This window comes from Gobio gobio (genome assembly GCF_949357685.1).
Source record: "Gobio gobio genome assembly, chromosome: 4".
Classification (NCBI taxonomy): Eukaryota; Metazoa; Chordata; class Actinopteri; order Cypriniformes; family Gobionidae; genus Gobio; species Gobio gobio.
In genome coordinates this window covers 26423827-26441473 of record NC_137100.1, presented here as the reverse complement: position 1 = coordinate 26441473, position 17647 = coordinate 26423827, and the positions used below count along the sequence as shown (strand labels likewise).

Here is a 17647-nt window from a genome sequence, read left to right as displayed (position 1 = left end):
AGAAAGAAACTCATATAGGGTAAGAAAAACATGAAGGTGAGTAAAAGTGACAAATTTAAAATTTTTGCGTGAACTATCCCTTTAAACTCGCGTCACACGAGCGCTGCTGCGCCATCTCGGGCTAAAGGTCAAAAACGACAAAATATTGTAATAGTCGTGTTGATTGTTCAGTGATTCTCTCAACATGTTACATATTTGCGCCAATAGGAGGCGACAGGTGACTGTACATATTAGTGAATCATACAGTCAACGATTCGTTCGAAATTACTGATTCATTCATAAACAAATTAAGCTTGTGTTGCTAGGAGACTCGGGACAATTTCTTTGACGGAGCAAAATACATGAACTAACTTGTGTCCGAGATGTAAGTATCTCAGTATAAACTTCTTGTTTATTGAAATTTCGTATAAAATAATATCACTCACAATCATGGTGTTTGTCTGAACATTGCTAGCGATAGTAAGATGTAACGTTAACTTAGCCTTTCTATGTTCAGGTTTATTGTCTGTTCCTCGATGGCCATACACTTGAATGATGTTAGGATTCTCTTTGGTGATAGAGGTAAGGATAAGATAAAGCTAAAAGTGCTGTTTGTCCCAACAACAAAAAAAATTGACATTTGAAAAGTTTTTGACTGTTTCCAATATGTTCAGGACCAAGAGATCAAGTGTGACAGCTTTATTGCAGCTTTATTGATACAGGAGGCCAGAATAATTACAGAATGTCAGGCTGACACTATTGATCACACTATTGACAAATCATATTTTAATGGAAAGCTCTGTTCCCTGAAAACACAAACAAATAGCCAGGTGGGAAGTCTTCAAAGAGTAGTTGATCCGTCCCAATAAGAGACAAAACATCACACATGCTCATACACAAAATTCACAGAAATCATTTAGCCATATTTCAAACCATATGCTGATATGAAATGCTGCAGACAAAAAAAAAACAGCACTTTATACCATAAAGGAGGACAGTGATGATGACTTGATGATTTGTACTTTGACTACTGGCAGAATGCAGGGCCCTAACAGAAGATGAGGTTCACATTCAAGTTCTTTAAAAGTCCCGTATGACATAATATGACGAGAGGAAATAGCATTAATAACAGTCACCCAGAGGGGTGTGTGAAAAGGGGGAAGAGTGTACTTAGACTTAAATTACATCCACCCTATGCCCTATTTCAAATGTCAGTCATCAAACTAATATTTTGGTTTGTTGTATCAACTTTTTTGTTTGACTTTTCCCACAGTGCTTCATATATTTTCATTCTTTCACCGCTGAATTTGGTTGCTGAAGTCCAAGTGCAACATATAGTAAAAATTAAACAGGATTTGTGCGTGACATTGAGAGGCATGAGCTAAAATGTATTGATGCGTACGGTTTTCTGAATTATCACCCTTTGATCCACACCTAGAAAAACATTAAGCTTACATAAAAAGGAAAGACCAAATTTATTGCTATATGAGGGAACAAAAATAGTTCTTACGACTCGTTAAAATGAGCAGCACTAGACCGTGTTTCCGTTTTGGCAAAGAGTTCAAAGCACATCTCTCGTTCTTTTTTTCCATTTCAGCCAGACCCTGAGCCACTGGGGTGCAGTTTCACAAAGATCATACCACTGAGTGGTTTTCAGATTTAAGGGCCAAAGACCCACAAATGTTCTTGGCTGTGGTATTCAGTGACAAAACATCCCGGTTTTAGCTGTGAGTATGATAGCAGATCAAATTTACCTTTTGGACACATTATGGAATGCCAAAAATTCAATTTGTTTCAATCAAGATGAATTGTTTAAAACCTAATTAAACCAGCCCAAGTATGCTATAACTTAGTTTGGGGTCAGGTAGAAATGATGAGACATGCAGTCGCTTCTGAATCAGATGCCAAGTAAAATACAGTTTTCCTTTTATATGACCAATTGAATGAACAGAGTCTGCTTTAGGAGACTGTGCTCCCTTTTAACTATGCCGTCTGCTTACATAGTACTGCTGTTACAATGGATTACACAGAGAATTAAATGAGTGATTACTTTTAAATATGTTGTGATATGGTATGCTTAGAATGATGTAATTGCATAGGTTATATATATTAGGGAACTTAGAAAGTGGGCTTCATACATACACACACACACACACACACACACACATACAAAATGATTAAACAACTGTTCTTCAAAAGCACAGTTGTCGGTACCCAGACAAAAGCTGTTATTCCATCTAAGCAAAGGAACGGCGATTCCCTGTGACAGCGTGATGGATATAAGTAAGCTACGTATTTACAGAAGCTGATTGCATTTGAAAAAGAAAGAGTTTTCCACCCATCCTTCCTCTTATCTCCGGTCATAAATCACCCCTGCTGGCCTGCATAAATGGGGCTCTTCATAAACTTGGCACAAGCAATTCCATTTTAACCTTTACATGTAGCACTGGCCATACTCTCTAAATGCAGACTGTGACCCTCATGACCTTGGCCATTCATATTTAATAGTCATTAAAAGCCGGTGGCAATCTAGACAACAAAAACAGCATCTACTGCATGACAACTAAAATGATCATTAATGTGTTTTCCATAAGACATGTTCATAGGTAAGATATGCATAAAGATGAGAAGTTCAGCATGGGCGCTTCCCGCGTCTTTCCATTTCATCGAATGTTCCATAATCAGTCTTATGGCCATGCTAACCTTTGACTTGGGTCCCCACTGTAAAGGCTTTGCTCTTTGCCCCTAGTCCATTAGACCTGGCTGAAGTATACCTTTATAATTGCCACAGCGACCATCAAATGAACATATGAAAGCATAGTGGGGATGGGTAGAAGAGTCTGGCTGCTAACCTTTTGGCCTCTGGGTCAACATGTGCACCAGATGCTTTTGTCGAGACAGTTCATTCTGCCTCTAGCTTTGTACTGTATGGGTCGGCATGTCAGGGTTATTGATGGACCCCCGACAAATATTTTATAGTTTGTGTTCGACCTTTGACGTCGGTGGAGCAAAATGACAGCAGACTCTGTGTCACCACTGCAAACTACATCAGAATAAATGGCTGCAACGGTTGAATTAACTCGGTTTACAGTTTTAACGTTTCTATGATCAGAGATCTGTACTCTTTTTGTGTGTTTAGTTCATAGATGTTTTGCATTTTCTGACCCTTGTAATAGGCCTTCTTAGTTGTTGTTATTTTGTTTAATGTTACCAAAGGACCCTGCATAGTGTTATGGATCCTGAATACAGTTTTCCTCTAAACAGTCCCCTTAAACAGCGACTCAGTCGCAACATCAAAGGCTTCACAAACCCTCAAGTTTCTGCACTTTGCAGATATACATAACAAACCATGACAAATGGATTGCGCCTTGACTTGCTTGTTTGGTTCTAGACGGCTCAAAGGTGTTGCTGCGTTTCCATTCCATTTGTTCTTTTTGTTTTTCTGCTGTATGAAATATTGTTTTGTGTATCAACAGCAGTCCAACACTTTGTCCACATAATGTGTTGTAGCTTGACGCTAACTTCCTATACTTAGCTCTGACTATCTCGGCACACCAGGCAGGCACGAAAAGAGAAAAAGAACAACAAAATCCCTCAGCTAGCCACCCTCCCCTTTAGCACCGTTAGCCTCTTCATAACACAGACCCAGGCTTATGCTGAAGCACTGTGATTAAGATAAGCCCAACCGCAGCTGGACAATTACCTGACAACTAACCTTTTCTGGAGCCACTTAAGGATGTAAGGACCCCTGAGAACTGTTGTTTTTCTGAGAGGAACACAGCTCTTGACAGCAAGGAGCCTGGGAAGAGGCTAGCAATGAGTTAGTATCATAGCTGAGATTACCTAATTCCACCCACAGCATCAGTGTTGAAGGACTTTGTTTCTAGACAGAGCTGAAAGGGCATTAGGATTGATTTGGTCTGTGGGGATCTGTTGAGTGTTTACATTGCAGTGCCTTCAGTGGAAGGACAGTAAATAATTCTGCTCATACAAACAGAGATGGAGACCTCCAACCTGAATGGGTACATGGGATTGGGATTGGATGAGTGTATTCAATCAAAATTTTATGAAATCAACCCTGGTATAACTGAAATGTACGTTCCGCTTTTTTCTCTTTTAAAATCAAATTGTGTATGCAAGGTGTCGAACTGGTCATTCAAAACTTGATGGTTTAAGAACCAGCATAATGTAATTTGAATGAGCAGCTTCTTTGTAAATTACTGGACTACACTGCTTTTAATATCCCTAGTCACAGGTTTTATTATATATATATATATATATATATATATATATATATATATATATATATATATATATATATATATATATATATATATATATATATATATATATATATATATATATATATATATATATATATATATATATATATGTATATATATGTATGTATGTTCGTGCTAAGCAATCGATTAATCGCGATTAATCGTATCCAAAATAAAAGTTTGTGTTTACATAATATATGTGTGTGTGTGTACTATGTATAATTATTATGTATATATAAATACACACACACATATATATATATATATATATATATATATATATATATATATATATATATATATATATACATGCAAATATTTCTTAAATATATACATGAATGAGTGAATATGTATACATGGATACATTTTTTATTTTGGATGCGATTAATCGATTGTACAGCACTAATATATACAAATATGAAGAATGGATGCTTTTAAAAAAAAGTTGTAGAATTTGTCAAATATCAAATTGAAATATCTTTAGTTTGTTCTTAAATGCCTGTAAGATTTTATTGTTTGCATTATAAACTATTCTGTCCTTACCATGGTATAAAAGAGAGAGAGAGAGAGAGAGAGAGAGAGAGAGAGAGAGAGAGAGAGAGAGAGTCTTTAGCTCGAGAAACTAGTTTGTAATATTAGAGGCTTTCTTCCTGTATCTTGCAATGCTAAGGTCATGGTTTTGGTTCCAAGGGAAAGCAAGAACTGATAAAAATGTAAATGTGTACCTTGAAGGCAATGTCGCTTTGGATAAAAGTGTCTGTCAAATGCATACATATAAATGTAACAAAGCAATGCATTTTCACTTGAAAATATTGAAAAACAGGCCATTATGAGGGGGGGGGGGGGGGGGGGTTATCAGTAACTTGTTTTTATAAGGTGAATTACAGCACTTGTGGGCTCATGTGACCCAAACGTGAAATTACCATTTCAAGGTGTAATTCCCCTACTGTTATTTTTAAGTATTGCACTCAGAAAATTTCTAACCACCACTTGACTGAGGATGCACATCAGACTGATTTTGTGTGTGTGTGTGTGTGTGTGTGTGTGTGTGTGTGTGTGTGTGTGTGTGTGTGTGTGTGTGTGTGTGTGTGTGTGTGTGTGTGTGTGTGTGTGTGTGTGTGTGTGTGTGTGTGTGTGTGTGTGTGTGTGTGTGTGTGTGTGTGTGTGTGTGTGTGTGTGTGTGTGTGTGTGTGTGTGTGTGTGTGTGTGTGGGGGCATGTTTTCGTGAAATATCAGGACACAAATGTGTATAATGACATGGGTATGACATAGGTATTACAAAAAGAGGGTGAAATATGAGGACGTTCCCCATGTCCTCACTTTTCAAAATGCTTATAAATCACACAGAACAAGTTTTTTTTCACAGAAAGTGAACTGCACACTCTCCTGTGAGGGTTAGGTTTAGGGGCAGGGGCAGTGTAAGGGGATAGAAAATACGGTTTGTACAGTATAAAAACCATTACGCCTATGGAATGTCCTCACATTTCACAAAAACAAACGTGTGTGTGTGTGTGTGTGTGTGTGTGTGTGTGTGTGTGTGTGTGTGTGTGTGTGTGTGTGTGTGTGTGTGTGTGTGTGTGTGTGTGTGTGTGTGTGTGTGTGTGTGTGTGTGTGTGTGTGTTTGAGCATGTTATGTGTTCCAGGCCCTTTAGAGTCCACATAGAGGGTCCTGGCCAGAGCTCCACACACTCTCTCATCCTCTGCCCAGGCCTGCAACATCACAACGACAGCCCCCGAGCTAGCAAACACAGTCAGGGGTGAGTGTTTATAGGCTACATTTGTTAGGGTTCTCACTGTGGTGCTTAAATATGATATCCATATGTTCAACTAATGCACAGAAACTGTTGCTTGGTAGGATGGTGTTGTAAACATCTCGGAGGTCACTCGTTCCTGTGATTGGCCAAGGCAGAGCGCACATAACCTGCACAGCCAGACAGTCGGTCATTACCAATCCATTCTGAGCTGTGAGTGGGGGATGTAAGTATTCAAGACTTATGGCTTTGTTCAAGTGGAGCGCGAGCTTTCTCCTGGGGTTAATGCCCGCTGTGAATGTGGCTGTCAGAATCGAGCTTCTCTCTGGTTTACGCTCGTGAGGCAAAGTCAGGGGTTATTTGCTGCTATTTTTACAAGAAACGGGTTGATTTGTCTTAGGCCATTACCGTCTATTATGGCCGGGAGTCTCCGGGAAGGAGGTGGGAAGCAGCAAACGCTGGCATTCTGCCTAAAGAGAAATCAATGAAACAAATTAATCCTTCGCAGGCCGCACTGACACAGTAATCCATCATTCAGGGGTGCTTTTACACACCGAATCAGGGAGCCAGGGCTGAGGGAGAGAGCCCCAAGGGATCGCTCGCTCGCACACACAGGCACACACATACACACAAGGCAAGACATGAACAGTCTGGTGGCACCCGCCACACAGCTGCAATCCCGCAGCCCAATGTCTAAAGGGAAAGAGATGAAAGACGTAGCATTTTATAATGGTCATTGCACGGAACATGTTCCAAGGTCGCGTCATAGTTGACCGTCTGTGGTGTTTACTGTGTCTTGATTATGGGCGACGCCACCTAAACGCCAGTAAAGAAGGCACTGACAGACATGGTACATGAAGGAGAGCTAAAAAGTAGAGAAAGAAAGAATACGACTGAGGGGCATTGAGATTTCTTTTCCACCCACCACATCATGTGGTGTCGCATTGTTCAGAAAGCTAAACATTCACTCACATTGTTCCAGTGATCAGGCACTGTGATGCAGGAGTGCATTTCCTTGGAGACCTGCTTCCTGAAGCAGAGCAAGTGTCATCATTAACAAATTAAGAAAATGATAGGGGGGGGGGGGGTGAGCACCATTATAACCACACGTAAAGATTAACATTATCTCATCTTCCAGCCCCGAATCTCTAAATCGACCCAAAAAATATTTAAAAACAAAAATACTGTGATATGTGCAAATGTGCCATTGTGGAGTAACCGACCAATAAGAGAACAACTTCAATGATAGCACATGATAGGGTCATGTGATCTGCTCTGGGAAACATCTCTGTCCTTTGAGAGCTGTACATAATAATACTCCAGATAAAGCATGTGATTTCAGACAAAGAGAAACGCAGGAAATGAGAAACAGAAGAAAATATGTTAATATGCACATATGAAAAACTATTTATTTAGAGGCATTCAAATATGTCAAACTTCAACACTGGTCAGATCATATGCATTCTGCACATTTAAAAAATGCATAGAGGATTACGGCTCTTTATTTAGTATGTACATTATAGTATGGCATCTCTGAATGTATTAGTTGTTGTGCACTTGTGGTGCTGCTACACAGGTAAACCCCAGGGAGTATGTGGTAAACAAGGCACCAGCTCTTTAAGGTAATGAGGGGATGTCACTTACCTTTAAGCTTTGTCTTATAGATGACTAGCAATATGTGGATATTTCAGGACAAGAGGAAGGAGGTCAATATATAGCCAATTAATATATGTTGGGATTGTGGTATGAGGAGGCAGAAGTTGCATATTTTATTTCCATGTTTATTAAATAATACCACATTGAAAGAAAGAGGATTAAAATGCCTCTCGTCTCCCCTGGACAAATTCCCCACTGCTCCTAATGCCAAAAACATACAATCGTAAAATCATATTGTTTGTGATCCGCAGAGAATGCTCTGTTGCTAAACCTTCATAATCATTTAAAAACGCGTGGTTTGAAATCAAATAAATCCAGCAAATTAGAAACATATGTTGACTGGTGAGTATAGTTTGTTCCATCAGTCAATTGATAATATCTCAATAAACACATTGGCAGATAGGGTTCACCGCTTATGTTGTAACTGACAACCCTGTCTGTGTAATAAAAGATGAAATCGGACACTTTTATGGCTAAAAACATCATTGTGTTTTCAGACATAGACTGAAATAATACAGTATGAGATGACGCCTAATATTGCATGCATGTGTCATAATAAACGAATGGATATCACATACATGTAAAAAGAGTCTGGATGTTTACGAGCATTACAATACGATGACTAGATCTATTTATATAGGTTGCTTTGTTCATTGTCCCATGTGTTCCTGTGATTAGCTATACTGCAAAAAATGTTTGTCATCATGTAACCTACCAAATTTGTTTCATGTGGTAACAACTGAATTTGATTAATCTGGTGACATTATGGTTACATCTAAAATAATAGGTCAGGTCAGGGAAAAATCCTGCTATTGACAATGTAACATAATTAATCATGTAAACAAGTTTCCTTTTCATACTATGAATAATTAAGAAATTATTCTCATTCTATCCTTGTCATCTTTCTTTTATCTCCATCTTTCGGTTTTGTTTTGCAGTCTCCCTCCTTTCCCTTTTGTCTCTTGCTTATATGATGTGTCTAATTTTGTGCTCAGAGGTCAGGGAGTTTACTGCTGACTGGAATTTAAGATCTGCAGGATGTTCAATTCACTGAAGGAAAACATACACAGCTTTCCATGCAGGAAGTCCCTCACTAACTGCTGTCCTAACCATGGGGTGGAGAGGCACATTTGGAGTGCCACAGCTGTCTGTAATCGGTCCTCTTTCACTTTGGAAAACATGCTTTTTTTCACATATTTTTAAATAAGAGCTCTGGTAACCTGACTATATTTATCAAAAGTTGGTGTTTTATGAGGCGAAGAGATTGCTTTGAGGAATGTGTGTTCAGGAATCATGGCTGCATTCTTTGCCTTTGCTAACAGATAGAACTGATAGAGGGACACTGCAAAAAGTATGACATGTAAACAGAGATGCAGGTGCTGTTTTTACATTCTATGGCTGTAAGTGTAGCATAATCAAACCATGATCATGTTTTTTTCCACCTAAAGCCAGCGGATATCTCATAGTTGCCCATCTTTGAGAATCTGAAAAACAAACACAGAAAAAAAAAAAGATTATGCTTATTGAGAGTGTGCAACTGTCCCATTTAGTTCACAGAGCACTTTCAGAGAGACAGTCAAATTGTAAGGTTGTGTGTCAATTGTCTTCATGGAGTGATTGCTAGGAAATGTAGTAGATGCACAGACAATTAGTGAATCCTCATAGTCACTGCAACTAACTATTACTAAGCTATTACTTGTACCTAGTATAGGGACAAATCGTTCTTTGATGACCAAACTAAACGTGCCGCACACGTCCTGAAAAGTGAAGCCAAAGCGCCTCGATCGCCCCCAGGTGGCTGGTCCCAGTATAGCTCATAAACCCCGCCCCCTCCATGTATTCTAATGGGACGCGAGACAAACTTAACAATCAAATTACACTTCAAATCTTTTTTTTTACAAAGTTGGTTTCTGTCATTTTAGTAAGTTAAAGTGTTTGTTTTTTAAATAAGTTTGGTTTTAGTTAGTTATTTGATGCTATAAAAACAGGGATGTGATGTCATGATTGACAGCGGAGATTGACGGCTTCTCTGAGCAAAGTTGTCACTGATGGACTTTGGAGGAGATTTGAGCTTTAGCTTTAATTTCTAAATTTCCACAACTTTATTTCACAACGACATAATGAGTTGTTCTGCAGTAAACTGTACTAGCAGATACTGCGGGTGTGTGGCCGGGGTTTTGATATTGAGTCTGCGCAGATGCAGGTCCCAAATCAGCGCAAGATGTCATATTCGGACACTGGCGGCTTCACTTTTCTACAACGAAAGATAGTGAAGAGACGTCATCCATCTTTTTTTTTACAATCTATGACCAAACTGCTTTATCGTCCCTATTTTATTGCCTTTGACATGGAAGTACATGACCGTAGCAGTGTTCAAAACCTAATATTTAGTCAGTTTATCAAAAACAAGATGATAGAAATGATGAGGAAACTTTTTGCTTAGTGACAGAAAAGACATAATGTAGGCAAATCATGAGTGCTGCTCTTGATTTGATTACTGATTCAGGTTTTGTTGTTTAAATCTATAGCGGAAGGCATGAGATGGATCTGCCATGACTGAGGATCCTTGACATTGTTGAACATATTAAGTGAGACTAAACAGATTACGAGTATGATATGCAGTGTTTACATAGATACACTACACCACACCCTATACAATTAGTTCTGTAGTTCATTCTTAGTTATGAATCCTGACCAAACAAAATACATCTTTAACAAATCTATGAATGCAGTCTGATGACTTAAGGGAGAAAATGTAAGTGACTTCTGTTCTGTTGTTTCATTATATTATGCAGATTGTGTGATAAGGAAGCTATCATTGATATGTTGATATTTGTATGTTCACACTTTGTTTTCTATGAATCTGAGCACAGTTCAGACAAACCTGTCTGTCACAGAATAGACCATAAGAGACAATACTGGTCATTGCTGACAAAAAAAAAATATCTGTTTGCCTTTTGGCTTTGTAGGGAACTGAAGTTGCTCTTGACAGACATTTTGCGAATTAAAATGTACTTGGATGTGTTCTGTTCCTAAAAACCATACAAACAAATTGGCAGATGTAAAACTGTAAATAATGTATATTAAAATAATAATGAAAGGTGCACAGGATAGACATTACTATGAGTCAAAAATAACCTAATAATAACCTGGAAAAGAACCTTAAAGTTGCAATACCTAATTTGCACACACCTGTACACACGTGTTCCGTTTACTTTGTTTAGATTTTTTTTCTTGTAATGTACATTGTATAATAGGCCTGTATAAGTGCTCTAAGCTCCTGTAAACAAGAACATAGATTTTATGTGTTGGTGCATATTCTAGGACAGAGCCCGTGAAGCTGTCTGATTTTGATCATTCTTTTTTGCCCCTCGTGGTTCTGTTTTCTCGCAGGTCATCAGGTGCCATCTTTTATTAGCTATTTAAGCAACTTTGCTCTTAAATAAAGACACACCACATCATTCACTCTGAAAGTCTCCTGACTATACTGTTCTGGACACTCATGGGGGAAAAGATTTCTGAACCCAGTGAGTCATCAATTCTGCTGCCTGTTGGAGCTCTAGCTAGCCTCAAACAACCTGCTAGTATTTGTCTTAAAATCCTAATGTGACTAGCTACTCAGCAAAGTCAAAATTACTCACAACCACATTTTAATTATATGACTCAACATTGCTTGATAGAACTGTTGCTTTTACTTTATAAGGAGTAGAAGCAGGGCTATTTTCTTTCTTTGGAAATGATACTGTAAAATATAGTTACATGTTGATACGTCAAGCTGCATGTTACTTTTTTGTATTTTAAAGTTTACTATAGAGTGAGTGTTTGCTTATCTATAGTTTGGCGGCACTTTGAGATTTATACAATCTAAAAAAACCATTAATAAATAAAGCAAATGATATGTTTGGACAAAATATTAATGTTAGTAATAGTTTTATAGTACCTAGTTAAATAATAAACAATTTGGTATGACTCATTTATATGTAAACGTGTATGTTTGAGCTATATATTGTTTATCTTTTCTCACATCTCCTGTCACTTCTATCACTGAACCTCTGACAACTCAAAATACTGTGTGTGGGGGGGGCATAGCTATAATAATTAGCCTATAGCAATCTTAATAATATTTACCATAATGGTTAATTATTTAGTTTGAATGAAATGTAAACTGGAAATGATGTTGAAAAAGTCAGACATTAGGTGTCTGTATCTGTACTCCTCCTGCACGTGTACATTATCACCCTTTTTAAAGCAATTAATCTCTTCTGTCTTCCAGCGTGGATGTGCCTAAGACAGACGAAATTCCAATTAAATTCCTGCTGCGGGTCGGTTTAAACAGACCGTTATAAATATGCGAGGTGACGCTCTACCTCACACAACAAAAGCTCTCCCCCTAAAATACAGTCGCTTATCTTTGCTCTTCTCTGCGCTCGTGTTAAGCGGTGTGTTTATTTAGTGTTTGCTCTTGTTCGGACATTCGTTGTAAAACCATCACATAACACGATGACAAAATGTTTAAAAGTAGGGTGGACATTTGGTTTCTGGGTGTTATTGGGTCTCTGTAGGATTATAAATTAGGCAATTTGGGGTGTATGATATTTTTTGTTGAATTCCTGCAGAACTAATGTAACCCCCTTGTTTCCTAAAACAAATAGCAGTGAACACCTTGCACTAATCACGTTTAATACGATAGATCTGGATATATATATATATATATATATATATATATATATATATATATATATATATATATATATATATATATATATATATATATATATATATATATATATATATTTCATGTTAGGCTACTGTAGGCTATACTATCTTCAATATTATAGACAATATTACCACAACGCTATGCACGACTGGTTGCAGGCCGGTATACGCTCTTATCGTAAGTAACTAACGTCCGTACGTTCTTTTACAAACAAGTGCATACACCTCGCGTTATTAGAACTTTGTGTGCATCGTTTACAGGAGCAGCCAGGTGCAAACGTGCTTAACTCGGGCCTTGATCTTTCCCCAATATGTCGAACAAAAAGTGTGAGACTTCCTAAACTGGAAATGGCGCGTCATATTGAGCAGGTATTGAAAGTTATTATTTCAGAATTTGGTCAAAATAAAGGATTATGACTTGGGTAAGAAAGGCCTAATATTTTAGAAATGTTGTTGCTAACTAGTCTAGATGTTAATTAAAATATTAACATTAATTCATTTATTTTGTTTGTTTATAATACAAAAATTTCTGGAGCACACGTTATGCTCTGACATCAATATCATAATTATAATTAAACTTCTCTCTCTTGCCCTTGTATTTATGTTTATCAAAGTAGACCTGCGTAAAGTTAGCCAGCGTGTAGTCTGCAAGTAAATCCAGACCTATCGCGTGACATGCGCACACCGTTAAGCCGCTTTCAATGCGATTTTACACTCTTTTATTCTCGGATTTAGTGTATACAATGAATTTGAAAATTATCAAAAGGCATTATTATTGTTTAGTAAATGTCCCCTTGCCTCTGATTAACTAAAAACAAGGAGAAAGATAAGTTTAAATTCACGTGAAGAAGCTTGAATTGTTGCCAAAAGACTCTCCTTAATATAGCCATGCTTTTGGGAAAACGTGCCTTAGAGATTAGTAGTCTATATATGTGCACCTGACGTTTTACCTCTGCTTCTGTTCCTTCTGCTTTTTGTTCAGGTAACCCAGCCCTTAGATATCTTTATTAAATGTGTCCCCATATGTTTGCTCAATAATAACACGTATACAAGTCGACACCTATGTCATTACAAATATTTATTTTTAATAAATTAGTTTAAGACCTTTATGAACCCTGTCTGTGCTGTTAAGATCCTGTTTATGTCCACGGGGCCTAATGTCTGAAAATGGATCTAGCTCCTTAAGGATTTGCTGACAACATACGATACATGTACTTTAGTCTCATTGTTGTGGTTTTCATGCCTTTTGAAGGAATGTAGGCTACGTCAGGAGCGTAAGTTAGCCTAATTATTGTGGGTCTGGGCTTGTTTTAACTGCTAACGGATTTATGATCTTGGTCTATGAGGCCATCCAAGGCAATTAGCACATAAGCTCTAAATAGATGATGGTTTGTAAGCAATAAAGCCATTACCTCCAGCATAAACTGACAGTCTCTCTAACTAAACTCTTACCACAAGCTAAATAGAAAGAAACTGTCCCCCATTGTGGACAATTACAGTCAACGCTATTTTATAATTAATTCGGAATTTGACAATGCATTTAGTTTTGTGGGCCACTCAAAAATCTATAAACTGTAAAAAATAATAATATTTGCCTACCTGTTTTTCTTCATCCCCCGTGACGACCACCGTAATCAGGCCATCAACAGAGCCCCACACTGGCAGTTTGATGATTCGCCTGTTTCTGTGCATAGTAAATAAAGAGACATTAAAGAAACTTTTTAATAATCTGTTTTTTTTTTCTCCCTTCAAAAAAATAATCTAGAGCTATAGCTGATCAACTGACCCAAGATGTAAAGTGACTGCCATGCTGTTTATGACGTATACTATGCAATATTGAGCAAAATCTTCAAATCTGAACATCCCGATGCGCCCAAAGCATGATAGAAGCGTTAGGCCTTCGTTAAACACATCTGGGTGCGGGGAATGTTGGAGTGATTTTGTGCGAAACATTAATAAGTAGACCTACGTCTTTTAAATAGCCCATGCAGTAATTTTAAGTGGCGTAGTTTAAGATATTTTCCACAGCTCTCCCCACTACCCTTTCCATTAAGAGCGATTAGATGATGTCCATTGAAAGTTGCTGATCCATAGAGAAAATGGCAGTGGATAAAAGGCGATTTCAAGTGACCTTCTCGTCCCTTTCACACCAATCTGAGCCCCCAAATAGTTAGGGATCAAATTGAACAAAAGCCCCCTCCTCTTCCCTTTCAACTCACTACTGCTCAAAGTGACAAAACCCACCATCGCATTAGAGAGGCGCGCAACGTGTTTAAAAACTGTGAGATTATTACAGAGAGCAAAATATATCTATAACAAACTAGAACAAATGTCTCTCTTAACATCTTTTTTTTCCTTCAATGCAAAACTCATATCTTTAAAACCATACCACAAGCACATGCTTCCCAAATTGTTTATAATATTTAAATTATGCGCAATTTTGACTACACATGTGTTGTTACTTGCAAGATAGTGATCCTTTGCTGAAAGTTTTATTGCTTTGTTTTTATTTATTTATTTATTTTTTACTTTGTACACGTTTATATTTCTTTCATGCATATTTTTGCTATTAGCATCTATGTCTATATATTTAAACATATCCTACATATTATACTATTGTAATGGTTATATTCATTTTAAAATTGCTCATGACAGGCCTGGTACCAAGCAACAGACAAATCAGATTTGTCTTCTAAATTATCAACTTATTGTGATATACAAGCAATTCAGTTTCAATGGAAGCTTTAGTGTAGGCCTATCTGTACACAGACGGAGAGGTATAAACTACAAAGCCTAACCCTTTATAGTATGGTTAATGTTTTAGGTTCAGATGTTTACTATAAAAACTACATGTAAGTAAACAAAAAAAAATATTCAAATCTTTCTGTTTTCAATGGGACTTTGGATAAAAGTAACTGATAAGGTGTCTGACAAAATAAGGAAAGTGAAATATTTTATCCCTGCTGTGTCCTAAGAGTTTATACCATCTAACCCGAGCGTATTTACATTCTGCTCACTTGGTAGGAGGTCCGCCATTCGTGGGATTTTATTACTCGAGCAGCTCTTAGGGAGCATGCATTAGACTAAATGGTATATGTTGTTTATTGCTATTTTAAAAGAGGTTGCACGGTCATTAAGAAATATAACACCATATTACAAATTGCATGAGGTGCTGTGAAACGATTAATTATCATTATTAATATTATTATCACACATCAAAACATTAGAGCATAAAGACGCATCTCTTCGACCATCATTGATTTCAAATAGGTAACACAGCTCAGCCATATGATTATGATTAGCTCATTTTATTGTATTATTGTATAATCATAATTATCCTTAATATTGTCACGTGAAACATTGCAACTAACTTTTTGGACATTGTTTTGCACTTTATTTTACTTACTGTCTATCCATAAAACGTTGTCAATAAAACTTGTGACTAACAAAAGCTTTTTGATGAGTACAAAGGCCTAACGCAGAAAATAAATAAATATGATCCCAAAAAATAATATATATATAGTCAAATGTACTCTCTGTCTTTAATTGTGCTATAATTGCCTTTAAGTATGTTGATGCCTAATTTAAATGAAAGTCATGAGAAAAGAATACTTTGAGGCAGACATACTTTATATATTACTTGTATACTTCTTTCATTAGGATTTTTTTTGCTTCTTTTCAAAATTGCTTAATGTTTAAGTACACGCGTCAGCCCTTTATTTTGAACATGTCTATCGTATAATCGTCCTTTTAATCCGTTGACATTATCACTTAGACAAACAGACTGCTATCGATCTTCCCATTACGAGATCATACAAGACGAATAACACAGGTGAAAAGGCGTTTCTTAAAGTCAAACGTTCAGTCATGTTCAGAATCACTACAACGTTAGAGTTTTTTTTAAAGATTAAGTAGGCTAGTGCAAGTGATCGATACAATTCTGTCCACCGATCTCCCGTGGTCTGTACCCGCATTGCTTTCACCTGACAGTCTCACGCTCTTGATTTGATGGGTATTTGAGGTTTTAGTTTGATACAAGTTTACGTACATTGCGAGATATTTATATGAATTTCAACTAATTCTGGAATTGCATAAAGTGATAAAAGTACTTACCTTTCAAATATGGAGCAAACTGAGAAAACGCCGATCCCAAAGTAGGATACCCACCGGTCGCTGGACGCTCGCACTTTGAATGTCCAAGTGTCCACTTTACCATTTCTTCAATACTGTTTTCATGCGTGCCTTGTGTTCCCATTCGCTGTCCCTCTCCCTCTCTCCCCTCTCGCTCTCTTCCCTGTCTGTGGAGTAAAACATTGATGGTACACTTAAAGAAGTTTCTCTTTGTTCCTTTTAATCTTATTCGTTTCACCTTTGCAAAGAACAGAGGACAGCAGCGTGTGTTTCTGCGGCTCGGTGTGAGGAGAGACGGAGGAAGCTCCGCGGTCGAGTTGAAAATAGGCTACCTATTTGTTAGGGTTTCGTAAACGGACGGGTGTCGGTGTTTGCCTCCTCTTAACTTCTTTCGCACAGTTGTGGACTTTTGATGCAGAATTCATATATAACAGAGTTCTGGTGAAAGAGTTTGCCATGATAAAAGTGTATAAGATGGTTGTTTAATAGCCTACTTTAATTTTATTTTAAACATCTCGTTATGTCAAAAGGCAAGAGAGCAAAACTTGTTTCTCCGCAACAAACAAAAAAAAAACCATATATATATTTCTAAGTACAGGCATTGCTATATAAATCAAGCTTAATGTCAACAAAGTTGCACTATAATGGTCAAAGTAAGACTTTGAAAGCATGTGCGACTTATAAATACATCAATAAAATAAAAAACAGACAATATTCATCCCACAGCCTAATTTGTCTCTGATCAACATTTAGGAACATGTTAAAAAGGACAATAAATTACTCATTTTTATGTCGCTGTAATTGTCTACTGTACGCTAGATGGCAGCCCGATCCAGACATTATAAGCCTGTACAGCGCAGCCCTCGGCATTCATGCACAAAAAGCCGGTTTCCCTGCGCATTATACCAAAAACTTCCATCGTTAATAATCTGTTAAAACACTCTGAACGATGGATTGTTATACTTTCCAATATCATAATAGTCTGACACCTCTTTTGTGCCCTGGCTGGCTGCTTGGTCTGTTTCATATCACTGGTAAAGCATTCCGTTATACTGATATCTTTCTAGTCAAACTAGGGGTAGTCATCGAGCGTCCCAATATATTTTATTTATTTATTTAATCATTTTACTG

The 17647-nt window shown here is 37.4% G+C and overlaps 1 long non-coding RNA gene across 1 annotated transcript; it reads right to left on the bottom strand.

Annotated features, from left to right (window-relative positions):
* Positions 1 to 7398: 7398 nt before the first annotated feature.
* Positions 7399 to 16683, bottom strand: LOC307125251. Its single transcript, XR_013816367.1, has 3 exons — positions 16499 to 16683; positions 13985 to 14069; positions 7399 to 9153 (listed from the first exon to the last, which is right to left on the bottom strand). It is a non-coding gene; the product is annotated as an uncharacterized lncRNA (long non-coding RNA).
* Positions 16684 to 17647: the final 964 nt, after the last annotated feature.